This window comes from Periplaneta americana, chromosome 1 (genome assembly GCF_040183065.1).
Source record: "Periplaneta americana isolate PAMFEO1 chromosome 1, P.americana_PAMFEO1_priV1, whole genome shotgun sequence".
In the NCBI taxonomy this organism is placed as follows: Eukaryota; Metazoa; Arthropoda; class Insecta; order Blattodea; family Blattidae; genus Periplaneta; species Periplaneta americana.
Window position 1 is genome coordinate 182,651,908 of NC_091117.1, and position 13,091 is coordinate 182,664,998.

The 13,091-nt window shown below is 33.3% G+C and overlaps 1 long non-coding RNA gene across 2 annotated transcripts; it reads right to left on the reverse strand.

The window, feature by feature from the left end:
- Window positions 1-2,498: 2,498 nt before the first annotated feature.
- On the reverse strand, window positions 2,499-8,961 carry LOC138704997 (uncharacterized). 2 transcript variants are annotated; one of them, XR_011333533.1, is made up of 6 exons: window positions 8,564-8,961; window positions 8,277-8,436; window positions 7,157-7,313; window positions 6,800-7,050; window positions 5,978-6,537; window positions 2,776-5,761 (listed from the first exon to the last, which is right to left on the reverse strand). It is a non-coding gene; the product is annotated as an uncharacterized lncRNA (long non-coding RNA). The 2 variants fall into 2 exon arrangements; XR_011333532.1 differs by having other exon boundaries at window positions 2,499-5,761; window positions 8,277-8,961.
- Window positions 8,962-13,091: the final 4,130 nt, after the last annotated feature.

Here is a 13,091-nt window from a genome sequence, read left to right on the forward strand (position 1 = left end):
AGTTTTTCCGTAATGTCGAGCAGTGTGGAATGTAGTTTTTCCGTAATGTCGAGCACTGTGGAATGTAGTCTTTCCGTAACGTCGAGGAGTGTGGAATGTAGTTTTTCCGTAACATCGAGTAGTGTGGAATGTAATTTTTCCGTAACGTCGAACACTGTAGAATGTAGTTTTTCCGTAATGTCGAACACTGTAGAATGTAGTTTTTCCGTAACGTCGAGCACTGTGGAATGTTTTTTCGTAACGTCGACCACGGTGGAATGTAGTTTTTCCGTAACTTCAAGCAGTGTGGAATGTAGTTTTTCCGTAATGTCGAGCACTGTGGAATGTAGTTTTTCCGTAACGTCGAGCAGTGTGGAATGTAGTTTTTCCGTAATGTGAGCAACGTGAAATATAATTTTTCCGTAACGTCGAACACTGTAGAATGTAGTTTTCCCGTAATGTCGAGCACTGTGGAATGTAGTTTTTCCGTAACGTCGAGCACTGTGGAATGTAGTTTTTCCGTAACGTCGAGCACTGTGGAATGTAGATTTTCCGTAACGTCGAGCACTGTGGAATATAGTTTTTCCGTAACCTCGAATCATCTAGAATTGAATAACCAATGTGGCGTTGCAGATAGTGAATCATAATTCAGAAGTAGACTTTTAGGTATTCCATCGTGTGATGGTACCTAAGTTTTGGACCTACATATACGTTAGGTTCCTTCGTCAGGACAAATAGGTACGACCTGAAGTATCACCTACTCTGTTGAGCCTGTTAGACGTGGCTGCTGCGAACAACTAGCTCAGTTGTGTTGTCAAAACTTTGCTGCAAAAATAACTGACAACTTAAAACTGACTGATGGCAACCCAAGAGTGATTCTTCTTGAAAAATTCTAGAGCTTTTTAAAGGTTGTAAATATATTGTACTTCAACAGATTGAGGAGGACATTGCTTTGTAGAAAGTTTTCTGCCAGATTAAATTAAACGGATTCTATTGCAAACTTACTTCCTGCTCTTGTAATGTAGTTCAATGAAAAACAAATTCAATCAGAAATATATGGAGGAAAAGAACAAATGAGTCAGTGGAACTAAAAAAAAAAATATATATTGTTGAAATTAATATAAAAGTTGTAGAAATTAACCAATAATTCATTATAGCGGGAGAGAAAATGCTTGAAATAATAATTAAGACATTAACTGTATATACAGGGACATCATTTTATTTTTACTAACATTTCTAATATTAACCTGGCTATACCTTTGGATCAACCGGAAACACCGTTTGCTACCCTCTTCCACGACTGGAGTTCGATGATACTGGCGTAATATACAAACAAATCACTTTACTAGGTATGGGAGGGAAGAAAAATAGTTCATCCATTTACGTAAATTAGGAAATATCACGCTTTTGAGTTTGATAATTTTCATTAGCTTTTTGTTCAATCAAAATACAGTACATTATTAACAATGAGTGTTTTTACTCATGAACTAAGCTGTCCATGCGGACGTATTCATTAGGCAGTGTATATTATACTGTTTACAGCACATTAGCGTACACTATAGGGAATGAAGTTAAATTGAAAAATAATCATAATATGGATATTTAAACACATTTTTCAAAATGGTGGCCGATCATTTCGATACAGGCTTCAGTTCTAATGTGTGTAATTCCAAATTACCAGTTTCGTCCTTCGTACTAGTAACTCATGTTGAAATAATTCTGTACCTACTCTGTAAAAGAGTACCTTACATAGGCTACTGTAAATTCAATCTTCACTTCTGTTCGATCCGAAAAGATAAAATTACTCAGACATGCTATCTACTCTCCGTCCAAGTGGTTATGTCGCAGGATCGTAGAAAGGGGGGAAATCACGTGACAGTTAATTACTTAACGAGGCCCTGTTATTTAAGTTATTTTAAACAGTTGTATGGGTATAATATTGCGTTGACGTCCAATTCCTAACAGAAATTAATGTTCTCAGAAAAGAGCTAAGACAGCCCAGCCACTAGCCTTTAAAGAGAGGCGAATGGAAGCAGGTGGGGAAAACCGGAATGCGACGTAGGCAAATGGACGATAGTATAGTGAGGATCACGTAAGTTCAGTTCCCAAACAGCAAATATTTCCGCCTTGTCAGTGTTGCCAACTGTTACCAGATATCACCACATGTAGTAAAATCACGATCCTATGTACTGAATGACTTCTTTACTCACCGTACTTTACCTTAATGTTGGAAGGTTATTCTAAATAGTTTCAATAATAATGAGAAATGTATTGCTATGTTCTATTCTTTTATTCCTTTACATTATTATTAGTATTAGCATTAATAGGTTACTAGACGTAAATATACAACAAAGTATAGTATATAATATTCAAGAATCAAATCTGTTCCAAGACCAATTAAATTATTGTCACTTCACTTCAAAGATTCCAGCGTACATATACTGTACTTCCTAAAGGTAGATAAATTAATAACCAATTGACTTTTGGTTGGAATTCGAATGAACTTCTGATTATCTTTTGAAATTAGTAAGGAAATGGATAATACAACTATGCTAAAACTGAAATAATAATAAATCAACTTACAAAAATAATTTTGGTCCTTAAAAGCCATAAGTAATTTCACTTCTAGATACCTTTTTAAAGATTTCATTTGTTTGTAAATTGCTTAATAATGCTACACTTACACTTATTATTTCTGCAACTCCACGTCTGTCATTGAAAAAATGTATGATACATAACTGTGAAGTCTCTTTTTGGCTCTTGTGTCCTAAATTTAAATAAGAAAAAGCAAATGATTCAAGAAATGTGAGCTGGTGAAAATTAAATACTCAATTAATAAAATAATTACTACCAAAAGAATATTTTATTAATTCTATACAAAAGATGGATTACACAGAACAGATGGCCAGAAATCATAGATTTATACACAACATACAGCATGAAACGATCATCAAAAAATGCTTTTTGTACACAATAACATCTTTCAAACGAAGTGAAATAGCCAATAAGTTCAATAAATATTATGCTAATAAGTAATAACTATAATTAATAATTATCTACAAGCTGTAAAAGGGAATAAAATAGTATATTGTTGAAATTAGGGGGTTATGGTTTATTACGTGTATTTATAATTTTAATTACTTTTACTACATTTAATTATATTTTAATTTCTATTAGATTAGTTGGTGGTGTGGTTGTTAGTTTTATCTGTGTACGTCAGACTATTAAGGAAAAACTGAAAGAAATATTAAATCTACTATCTACTTTATATAACAATATTTAATCAAGAACTGAATATTACTATTAATTTAATAACATAAGACCCAAAACATCTCCAAGTCCAGACAATACTCATGCTGATTTTCTTAAACATGTTGGCAAACAAGCAAACTCACTACTTTTATCTTGTAATCTCATCTAAAATACAATATCTGTCTGGAGAAAATCTATCATAACATCAATTTTGAAAAGCAATTATTCAACTAATATCTTTTCGAGTTATCGACAGATACCACTTACTAGTATGATAGCCAAAATTATGGAAGAGATGATTTCATAGATTGAATTGGTTCCTGGAATCTAGTAACTAACTTTCATTTTATTGGGTTGACTTTAGAGAATTGCATTCAACAAATGGACAGATTTTAAATTTTAGTCAAGATATTAAAGATATTTTAAACAGAAAACAAAACAACTTAACAATTTTAATTTATTTTCAAGGATCATATGGCTCTGTAGATATAAATCACTTAAGAAATTGCAAACTTAGGGTGTCCATGATAAAGTGTTACACTGGGTCAGTGACTTGATTATTTGATTCATTGTCACAAATATGTAAATAGAGACAGATTCATCTGGGCTTCCCACATTGTTGTTTTCAGGAATACATTTTCCAATATTAATGTCGATGGTCTAACTAAAGAAATAGATCTTATGATAATCTCATCATTTGCAGATAATATGGTTGTCTAGAACAAAAAATCACAGTCCACAAATATTAATAAACTGAGCCAAAATCCCAACAGACTTTTTGACTCTACTTGGAGAACTCAAACTTGCTCAATTAAGGGAAACTTTACTAATAAAACACAATCCCAAGTTATTTCAAAATGAATAGTATATAAGTTAACTTTAACAGATGATGTTAAGAAATGTGATACTTCTCCAGACATTTTAAAAATCATTAGAAACGATAAATGATCTGGTCAGTGAGTGACTACATACAGTATTTTTTATAGATGGATCCTGTTTACCAAGCCATAGATGTAGTGGTGTTGTAGTACAATACCAGTATATTCCCTTTTACAGGGAATTATATTCAAACACTTGTTTGCCCCATTTTAACCGTGACAACGCTTTTTAGCTTTTTAAACATTCCGGTTATTGTATTGTGTTTGTGTTTAGTGAAAGATTTTAGATAAGGGCGCAAATAGCCATAGTAGCTGTCGCGCCCTTTTTAAACGCCACTAACTAACTAACTAACTAACTTCAAACACTGACTAATTTTGATAGTGAAAATTTAGATACACTTTTAAGCTTACAAAATCTCCAGTATCGACTTCATAAATCTGAGAAGGCTGTCATACTATCAGATTCAAAATCAGATGTTCTTGCTGCAGTAATGGACGTAACAGCATGAAATCTCAATATTTTACAGTGTTTTAATATTTTAAGCAAAATGGTCGAATTACATCGACGACTGGTACTTCCGTGGATCCATGAACTTTATGGAGTGGGAGGTAATGAGGTAGCTGAAAGGTAGCAAAATTACTGTAAGGTTATCTATACCTGCATCTTACCACACTGTTAAAAGAATAACAAGATCAGAACATGACAATGTGGTAACAAAAATCGGAATGATTCTAAAGCAAATGAAAAAATTGCAATAGGCCATCCGGCGTCTGCTCCACGATGGAGGAAAATCCTCAGAAGAAACCAACTAATCAGACCAAATGGGGGATCCAAACTACCCTCGAGTGCAGCTCTGAATTTGCAGGCCAACGAGTCTACTGACTAAGCTACATTGGTGGCTCCACTAAAAATATGAAGTACATGGCACTCAGATTATTAAATTGACAAACCTAAACAATTATTCATCAGTTAAGCTATAAAATATAATACATAGCAAGCAAGTTAATTCAATTTAAAAGTATAAACAATTCAATCAGTTGAAATATACAGAAACTGATAATAAATATCATGCAAATTACTTCACATTACAAGCATAAACAATTCATCACTTGTGGTATACAGCCTACTATTTAATTTACAGCACATACAATTCATCAGTTAAGCTATAGACCTACAGTCTACTATTCAATTTACAGCATATATAATTCATCAATTAAGCGAAACAAAAATATAGTACAATACATAGTAAAAATAATACACCTAATTTAATAACTGAACTTCTATGAAAATCTACAGTGGCAGTACTCATATTATCACAGGCCATGATTGTCTCAAATATTTACAAAGAACTGATATTTCAGAATCTCCCCATGCCATTTCTGAAATCTCAATGAAGATATGGATCATTGTCTTGACTGTTTAACTTTACACAGCTTTCAATCATCTGGTTAAATATTGGAGTGCAAGATAACAAATGACATCAACTGCTGAACACTTGGTATCAATCAACCAACAACTTCATTACATTAAAGGGGAAAAAAAACTGAAAGAATTAATTGTATATAGACACAACACATAAGACAAGGCCGCTTCAGAACAGTAATTGGCAAGGCTCTGTTGTTTTAGGATTCTTATGTAGATTCAATTTCACCTGAAAGAAAAAAGTAGCATCTATAAGTAGTAGTAGTAGTAAAGATAATAATAATAATAATAATAATAATAATAATAATAATAATAATGACTGTAAAGTATGGAAATTAATATTGCAATGTAATATCAAAAGGTGATTTCACACCATCAACTCTTATCATTTAGTACAACTCTTATCATTTAGTACAACAAATCTATTATATTCAGTTGCAATCACCAGTAGCTGTTCTTTCCTCCATTTTGTTGTTGGCTGATTTTTCACAAGTCTGCTATGATATGCAGCACTATCCATGACAATAACGCATTGCCCTAATGTTCTCAGGTCAACAACTGTGTTTGCACCCACTTCTCAACTACAGGGCTATTCATAGCACTATGGTAGTCCTGACTTTTCTTTCAATTGCATGAAAAAATTAAATCAGCACCTGCAATAAAAATTATACCTGGGCATATAATTACGTCACATGAATTCACAGCATTTAAATAAAGAAAATAAAACATAACATAACATAACATGACATGACATGAGATCCTCTTTGGTGAAAGGCTTTCCCACGTTTTTATTTAGTCACCAATTTTTATATTTTTGTACCCTGATTTAAAAAATTACTCTTGCCAAATTTACGTAAAATATAAATCAATATAACTTACCGAGTATAAATCCACCTTTCGTTCCGGCATCTAATCTTCCACCCTCATTTGTTGGTCTATGAATAACACCATTCATGTCACTGGAAACTTCACCTGGTTTATTTCATGAATAAGTGGGTGATCATACTTAAAAAAACAGAGAGAGAAAAGCAATTCACATTGACACTCTAAGAGACACAAAAATTTTAAAGACAGGAAAACCGTTCAAGAATTTTATAACTAACCTCTAGTTATAATATGAAACTATTAATTGCAAAACATGTTGTTCCCACCTGAATTCATTACTAGTAGCCTATATTAATTGCAATTTCATATTCCACATAAGTGTTAATCTATTTGTTAGTAAAAAATTCAATCACTCAATGTCTCACAATACATTGAAATTTACCATTCATAAAAATCCAAGTCTCATCCAAGAATACTACGGGTTTAGGGTTCTCACGCTCCACATTTCTTATATATTCTCTTAAAAACGAATAACATCACTTTCTCATACATGTGTATAAGGATCCCCTTTGCTCCATAGAAATTTCATCTCTTTCAAAATTTTTTTCACCGATGATAAGGATACTCTAAATAAATATGTTTCATAATCATCATTCATATGTTCCAGAACTTTTGCTGCTGTTAGTACTTCCCCTGTAACAGTAAATGAAAATTATGCCATATTTTTATACATAGGCCTATGACTAATATCAGAATTACATTGCATAAATCAACACAATAATTCCTGTAACTTCCCTACCTTTATGTAACTTGTCATAAATAAATCTCGCAATTGCATCTTCCGTAAAATCATCAGCATCAGTCACTGGATGTTTACGTAGTCTATGTTTTCCTAGTGTCACGAGTGGGGTCCCCTTGTGTGAATTGATCACTTTCGTGGCTGTAGTTAAGCCAAGCTGTAATAACAAACAATAACATAATACTTCTAAAAATTGTTATATCATAAAATTCATGCATAATACCAACATTTACAGCTATATGAATAGAAAATGATCAACATGTTAGGTTGGGTCTACGATAGGTTTAAGTAGGCTAATATTTAGGTAATTCTCCAGAAAAGCTACACCAAAGAAGGCATAATTTTATTTTGTTTAATTGATTTCTGTGATATTTACATAGTGATGAACACGTGGTTTTAGTGCACAGCCACAAATACTTTCAGCACAAAAATCCTTTGACACTTACCTGTATATTCTAATGCATTGTTGTAGTCCCTCCCTCAAACTTGTTACTAATTACCAATATAACATGCGAGAGGTCCAGGACGAAGAGAAATGGTTAGTTTCCCAGTAGTGCGTCCTCATCCTCTCGAGTGTTATATCTTAACAAGTACTTTGGGTGGGGTAGCTTTTCTGAAGAAACACCATATTTAATATTACTTAGACCAGTCATGAATAAATTATTCAGCCAGAGTCAACGTTCCTATGCTTTATAGAGTATGTTATATAGTTATTATATAAAACTGAATTATTTTTAAGCACCATAACAGGCCAACATTCATGTAATATTTGCTGCAATATCAAGTTAATAATTACAATATGACTTGTATTTTCTTCGGCCGATGTGGCATGTAAATTGTGATCTGAACGGTTAATTTAATACCAAAAGAGAAAACTGGAAATTTACTTTCGTGCTGTTTGATTACTTGTTCGTCTAATTTGTAAATGTATTTAAGCTATCACCTACTGCAGTATTACAGTATCTTAAATGTATTTAGTTTGGCAATATGAAAATCACTGACTTGATTAAACATTAGGCCTAACCTAAAAATTTGTTTTGTTTGACCACAATCATGAAATTATTAGTGCAAACTCCTAAAACTGAATACCACTTTGAAATGTATGCTTAAGAATACTTACTCCTAATAATTGTCCTATTCTGGTTGTAATTGCTGTCTCCGTTAGCATAATTCCTTCTTCATTACCTTCTTTCTTCAACTCATTATACACGTGAACTACAGATTTCTGAAGCGTACTCTGAATGCCACACATTTTCTTCCTTGGAGGAGTCACTGCAACACTATTTCATTTTTTTGACATAGTAATAAAAATCTAAACACGAAAGAAATTCATTAAAATTTGAAATAATATTTCTATCCATTACCCACGTGCATTATCACGCCCAAGTATATTATATTCATTCGTACTTATCTGACTATTCTTGAATTATAACCACAACGCAACACATAACATAACTATAATGTATTAATATTAATACTAATATTAATTAATTATTAATAAGTTCGAATTTCACTATCTTCCAGTAACCGGCTGAGAAATCTAGTACAATTTTAATTTCATGGAACTCCAGTACCGGCAAATATTGTCGATATTTGCCTCAGCTGCCAACATACCGGTTACAAAATCACTACCATTTATAGTATTTGTCAGTATCGAAATTCGAAACGAAGTTGGCAAAAGAAAATTCAACCTTCAAACTAGAAAATCACCATAATCCACTAGCATTTGTAGTAATGGGGGAAAAATGGTTAGGTTTCACCCTTAGGGTATCAAGTTACCTGGTCTTCCCTATACCTGTACGAAAATGATGCAATATTGAAAGCTCTTTCGTCACTGGAAGACGCGAACATATTTTTGGAACGTACTGTTTGCTATGACCGAAAGGCTACTATGACTCTATATGCTGTCTTGGATCTGTGTGGAGGACTGTTGAACTTCATTAGTAGAAGGGGTGGGAGTGAAGTACATTAAAAAATTCAGGTACAATAAAAATTGAATTACAAATAAAATGATGTCCCTGTACTAGACTTTGGTATTATTCTAAGATTGTATAATTGGCACACAGTATTTCCATGCATAAGTCATAAGTAGTAGTTGTTTTTCATCAGTAAGATTTCATCGAAGGATAATAAATTGTCGAAGCGCCACTTTCCTAACGTTTTTTAAGGGTATAAACAAAACCATGATTGAGTAATAGCTCGAATCCCAAATCGTGTTTGTGTGTGTGTACGCGCATATACATGTACGTGAGAGGGAGAGATAACGGGGAAAGAGGTCAACGAATAGAAATTCGAAAGGACAGGATAACATTTTACTCAACTTTGAAACATTAAAGCGGCAATAAAAATGTAAATGCATTGCGTGCAATGGAGCAATAGTATTTTATTGAAAGCAATATGAAGAAACTTTTTCGTTATTTGTGGCATTTATTCACATAGATAGCTACAGAAGATGGGGTCTGTCATAAATTTAAGAAATAAGATGTCTATATTACTACATGAAGAAGGATCTGAAGAGATTATACTGGCAGAAGATTGTAGGCAGGTTGATTTTGAATTTTGTAGCTGTAAAACTTTAATTTGAGCCGGACTCTATTTTACGTGGAATCCCATTATGTGATATTGTTATGAAGTCTTCCAAATGGTTTGTTTCGATTTCATCTGGATTTCTTGGTATCGCCCGCACCCTCGAGGCTACCGCTGCTCTTCGAGGTACTGCTCGAAGATTACCCACATGAGAATACGCTGTACGCCGTTGTAGCTAATCGATAGCTCTTATTTTCAGTAGGCCTATTGTTGGAGGTGTTTTGTAACTTACGCCACTTTCCTTTCCTTGAATTTATTAATACACAGAAACATAAGTCTATGATTTTAATCATGAAGACAAGCTCAGAAATTGTGTTGATCGCAGTGATGTATTTCTCACATAAGTAAATGCTTCTTATGGAACACGGATCGATACCTGTTATTTGCTATTTACCTTTTTTTATTTTTTTCTTTGGTTTTATTTATTTACTTGTTTTTTTACTGGCTAATTTCTGGATTTCGTAACTTTTATTAATCGTGGACTTTCAAGTAAAATCTTTCGAAGATATCTGTCCTTTTTTACTACACCATGATCATGGTCATCATCAGTTTCCCCATTGTTCTTTTTTCAGTTATTGGATTTTACTCTGAGGTTTCTAGTTGTTCCATTCATTTGGTCTGTAATTACAAATTATGGCTTGAAAGTTACTTTTCATTCATTATTTTTCCGAGATCTAGCTATTTTTGTACTTGCTTAATTATCTATATTATTATTATTATTATTATTATTATTATTATTATTACATTAATGGCGGGTACTTGACTTTTCATCATTCACCTATATGAAGCCGGTTGTATAGACCAATTTACCGACAGAATCGTTGCCCAGAGTGTGTCATAGGAGGTTGGTCTACATTACACCAACCAGCGATAAGATGATCTGATAATTTTTAGCATCTTACAGGGGAACTGGAGCTCCCTGAGAAACCTTATTTTATTTCATGGAGTGCAGTTTCATAGAAAGGACTTTGCCGACAGACCTTCTACTGCCCACTACTAATTGGTTGCCATAAATAAATGTCTTCCTTACGGAAATCTTGTCTTCTCTTGTTAGTAACCAATCACAACCTTCGTTCAGAAGAATTGACAGGCTCCCGTCAAATCCACGTGGAGGCAGAGTTGTCGCATCTTTTCCGAATTATAAGAATTCCTGTCAGTTTCACTGCATTATTTCGAGGGTCACCAGGACTGTGGCAACTGTGCAATGTTGGGACGAGGGGACAGGATGGAATTGTCAGAGTTGTTTGTGTAGGAAGTCATAAATCTGTAAGTGGGTATTCAAAGGAGCCACCGAACTGCATTCCTTGAAATAAAATAAGGTATACCCGTGCAGCGGGCTTGCTGAACAGAAGTTATAACTCGGGGGTACACCGAGGATCGAACTCTGGTCCACAGGAATATGAGCCCAGTGCTCTAGACCCTAGATTATCATAGGCATTATTATTATTATTATTATTATTATTATTATTATTATTATTATTTAGAAACTGTATTCGTCACTACGGAAATATTTCCTTCATACATCCTGAATTTCTCTTACGTATGATTTATTAATCTGGTATATTTTGCATATCACTTCATATTTATCCTTCCTATAATCAAACTATTGCAATCTGTAATCTCTCGTATTATTATTTGCAATAAATAAGTTATTTTTGATTTGTCATCTCGACTGCTACTTTCTTTTTTCTGTCATCGTCAAATTTTCGTTTTCAAACAGGATACAGGATTCCGCCATCGCTTTTAAAATCTATTAATTACGTTTTCTTGGTCAAAATATAACTCCAGATCTGATGGTGATTAGGTGTCTTTTTTATCTATGAAAAGTGTGGTAGAGAAAACAACAGTGAATAGCCACCACCAATGCACAAAGACGCAATCTGGAGGTGGTATCCCGTACAGTGTATATAGGCCTACTAAACTAACCACATTTTCGGTTATTCGGAAGATATAACATAGTTGCCATTACTTATGAAATTATCTTCGCGCGCGCGTGTGTGTGTGTATTTCCTTTTACTTTTCATTAGCAATGGCATGATTTCCTTCTAATCATACATTACCAAATAAATATTATTAATAATTATATAACTATAACCAATATTAGTACATTATGCAACGAGCCTATAATGGTAGTAATTAAGACGCGAGGATGTTTATGAAACGAGCGCAAGCGAGTTTCATAATTTTCATACGAGCGTCTTAATTACCATTATAGGCAAGTTTCATGCGACTTTTCATGCTCGACCATATTTCTAACTTGAAATTATTCATAAGTATTCATGTTATTGTTATGTGAGTGCAATCCTACCTCATAAATTGTGAGATGTGCGCAGACGCGAAAGTATTGACTTTTTTCGGGAAACGAATGTCGACGACCTTGATATAATCTAGAGAGTAAGATAAAACTTAATCTTGATATAACCTTGAAATTGAATTCGACATTGAAAAACGAGATGACAAATTGAATTTATTTGAATATTATTTACAATTAACGCTAATTATTATAGTAATAGAACATAACCTTCTGCGACAGTATTGGATTTCCAGCCTCCGTGACCTTTCCCTTGTTGTCTTTCATTGCATATCCGAGAATAATCGAAAACATTAAACTTCAACGAATAGGTGTACTTTAATGACATGCATTAAAGGACTGCTACCAGGTGTATAATTACTACATTTCGGCATGGTCGAGCATAAAATTATTTATATCCTATAAAATTAGGTAACAATACTTTAATAAACGGATTACACCAGTTTTTACTATCATAATTCAGTGAATTTATTATCGTCGACATCAGCATTCAGCGTTAACTAGGTCAAACACAGTAATTCTGCAGGCTGCATTGCACGTCTTAAATTACTGCTACTAAGTTGTTGCGTCTTCTGCTCTTACTACTGCTATTACATTATTATTGCTGCGTATTATATAGTGTCTATCAGTCTTATTCGTACAGGTGAAAAATATGTAACAACTTTGGTGAGAAAAGACACATGAAATGAAGGTATTACATTTCTCTTTGAAAATTCTGTTCAGTAGCATTATGAATACAAATGAAACAAAAAGTAAATTCCATATATACCATAAACACGTAAATAGACGAAATTTAACAAAATATATAATTTCTCTACCTGTCATTTGTATTCGTACAATTAGTAACAAAATTAAATAACTATACATAAATACCATAGACAATTACATTCTAATACCTAGTTGCATATCCTCTGGCTTTGATCACTGCCTGACACCTTCTCTGCATGGAAATTACCAACGTTTTATATTGCTGCGGAGTGAAATTTCGCCATTCTTCCAGCACAACAGTTTTGAGGTGTTCTTTGGACAAAATTGTAC